Here is a 3,443-nt window from a genome sequence, read left to right on the forward strand (position 1 = left end):
ATAAAGTGTTTTTTTGTTTTTTGTTTTTTTTTTGTTTTTTTGTTTTTTAATCTTCTTGCTGATTACGTCCTTTTGGGAATGCATGGGAATATATCCCTCTTTTTATTTTAAACATTTCAATCAATCACAAATTGAAAGAAATTAGCCACAATCTTGACCTAGAACATTTCTTTAGTTCTCATGAGATAATCTGTGTATTTCTAATAAAACCCAAATAAGTATAGATGGGTGCTTTTCAAAGACCAAGGAACCTTGGGAAGGCACATATACAACCAGCCTATAAATACAGCGAGTCATTTGCCAGCGGGAAGAAAATAGCTCTGGCTGATGGTTAATTTGCATTTAATCCTCTTGCGATGTGTTCTTAAGATCAAAGGCTCTCTCCTGAGACAGGGTGATCTTGAACAATTGTTGGTGAAAAAGAGTTAAATGAGGTGAAGTGAAAGCTAAACCAGGATAACAAATCCAAACAGACGTTCTGTTTACGACAATATGAGAGCAATGACCACGAGTCAATGTTGTGACAGTAACTGTAATTGTAAAAGATATAAATAGAACCCCAACTAAATACTATATTTTGTACTGAATAACTGCTACTATTTTATTAGCATGCTCAGGTAAATAATGCAATTTTCAATCAATACCTTAAACTGATAAAACAAACAATAATTACCAAATGACCCTCATAACAATAACAATATCATTTAAGAAAGTGAAATATATGGTAACACTTTACAGTTAGATTCCATTAGTTAACATAAGTTAACTACATTAGTTAACATTGAACAATGCTTTTACATTACTTATTAATTTCAACACTGGGTACAACAGGGCAAAAGGCTCCTTTGATTTTATTTTCACCCAAAACACTAAATAGCATCAAAAACTACCACAATACTTTCCAAAATAACTGTGTGTCAGTATGAACTGCAACTTTTTCTTAAAGGTTGTCTAAAGGTTAATTTTGAGGCAATTTGGTCTAATATTTAAAAAAAACAAATTAATGTTGTAAATTTATGTAGCTAATGAATATCCTGGAAATTATCACATTTATTTTGAAACAAAATACTTATATATATATATATATATATATATATATATATATATATATATATATATATATATATATAAAATAACTGTCCAATAATTGGAAGGATAGCATTTGGGGTAAAAAGCCCCCTGTTGCTAAAGGCCCCTATGAAACACACTGTTTTTCTTAAGAGGGGGGAATAGATTTGTTATGAACATTTTTCAAAGTAGGCTCACATTGACTGCTCCAGTCACAATGGAGATTAATTTGTTTATAGAATACTTAATATGTAATGAGATAAGTGTGAATGAAATGAACAAGTAATTATGCACCGTTTTCTGAAATGATTATTTTGAGTAAGCATTATCTTAATTTGTTTCTATAAAAAAAAAGCATCATCTTGTCTCAAAAGTATGTGCATAAGTTGACAAATTGTGCCCTATAACTATTGTGCCTATATAACTATAGTATGTACACTATTACTATATTTTTAAAATTAAAAGTAGTATATGTTATCATTAGTTATAATTATGAACAATTTTCAGACATTAACAGTAGCCAAGGTAAATAAATGCTCTAAAAATATATTGTCTATTGTTAGTTCATGATACCTACTGCTTTTACCAATGTTAAAAAATACAATCTTATTGTAAAGTGTAAACAAAACTCTCAGGTATTTATTTTGAGAATCAACTTTGTCTCAGATGTTCCTCATAAAATTTGTTAAAAAAAAAAATATAGAAACAAGAGAGACAATTACTGATGTACAGTTAGAGATAATTGGGTAATATGGTAATTCAGATAATTTGTTTGAGTTCATAAAAATCTCTTGCATTTGATTGGAAACTATGGTATCTTCTTAAATCTGCGCACAGTTTGAGACATTAATTTATGGGGTCTGTTTCTGAGGAGAAATATCTGAAAAGCAGGAAACTCAAGCAAAAGTCTCCAGTTCTCGAGTCCAGGCTGTCATTAAAACAAAAAGGGATATATTGTAAAAGGGATATTTTTTCATCTTTCATACATTTTATTATTAAATAGAAATAGAAACATTTTTACAAGTGGTCTTAGACCATGTCCACATGTTTTCACTGAAAAAGCATTAATTTTACTATGTTTACGCCTCTCATCCAAACTAAAACAGCATTTTCCTCCAAAGCAAATGGAGTGTTTCAGTAACGCTCTCCATAACTGCATACTATGGAAAACGATAAGGTTAAGAAGCTGAAAACGAAAACGGATTATTGTGGATGTGGCCTGTATGTCAAATCCATGTTTTGAACCCTATATGTGTAACGGTGGCCAGCTGGTACGTGCTGCCTCCCATGCAGGTCAAGCAGGAATGGTTACAGTGGTCCCATGACCCAGATGGGAGTGAGGTTTAGGGGGGTGAGTGTAACAGGTGGCCAGCTGGTACCTGCTGTGCAGAGCGTGTAAACCTCACTTCCCTGGCCTCAAGTGTCGCACTAGTGACTGACACTAGAGGCTTTAGCCTCTTCTTTAGCATGCCCGCCCATGCCAGAGACCTGGGTTCAAATCCCGCTTGGAGCGACCAGTTACATATGCATTCCAAAGATTCTAAGACATCACTGATAACAACTATGACCTCTGTGTTTTGCTGCAGATATCACAGCATGATTGAACTTGTGAAAGGGAGATGTTAAGTACTCAACCCGATCTCATGAAAATTTGTACATATTTTACGAATTGGCTATTTCGTATGATTTCGTACGATCTCATCATGTGCAAATATCCGGAAGTGTAATGCAGAAGTAAACGCGAGTTCTGCGTGTGAGGTGTTAAGGACATGCTTATTAATATTATGCCCTTTCCTAAACCCTTTATCTAAACCTAACTGATCAGTTGAGTGTGTAAACATGACAGGAAGCTGTTGTGTGTGACAGAAGCAAGTAACTGTCACGTATTAGATGAAAACGATGTCCAGCGACATCATTGGCTGTACTGAAGTACTGTACGAGTGCAGTCATAACATATCATATGAATTAGCCAAATTTAGAAAAGTCTATTATCAGTCTTATGTTTTTCACATTAAAGTTTGAGTCAGGGAAGCTGACCATCGATCACTATAAAAAGAAGACCTCTTTCAGAAGTGTCAAGGAAACATACTGACAGTGGATGATTTAATTAATCAAAGGTGAAGGGACAATGGTTTTTATTAGCACCACAGTGGTTGTTTTAGCAGCCCTGTGTAGAAATAGCTATGATGCCTTTTGTACTTCATCAGGGTATATTACTATATATGCAAGGTTTACCACCCCAGAATATTAGAGCAGAAACCAAATGAGAGGAGAACACAAAGACATTGGAAGCTTCTAGGACAGGGGTGTCAAACTCGGTTCCTGGAGGGCCACAGTCCAGCAGAATTTAGCTCCAACCCTAATTAAACACACCT

This window comes from Myxocyprinus asiaticus, chromosome 47 (assembly GCF_019703515.2).
Source record: "Myxocyprinus asiaticus isolate MX2 ecotype Aquarium Trade chromosome 47, UBuf_Myxa_2, whole genome shotgun sequence".
Classification (NCBI taxonomy): Eukaryota; Metazoa; Chordata; class Actinopteri; order Cypriniformes; family Catostomidae; genus Myxocyprinus; species Myxocyprinus asiaticus.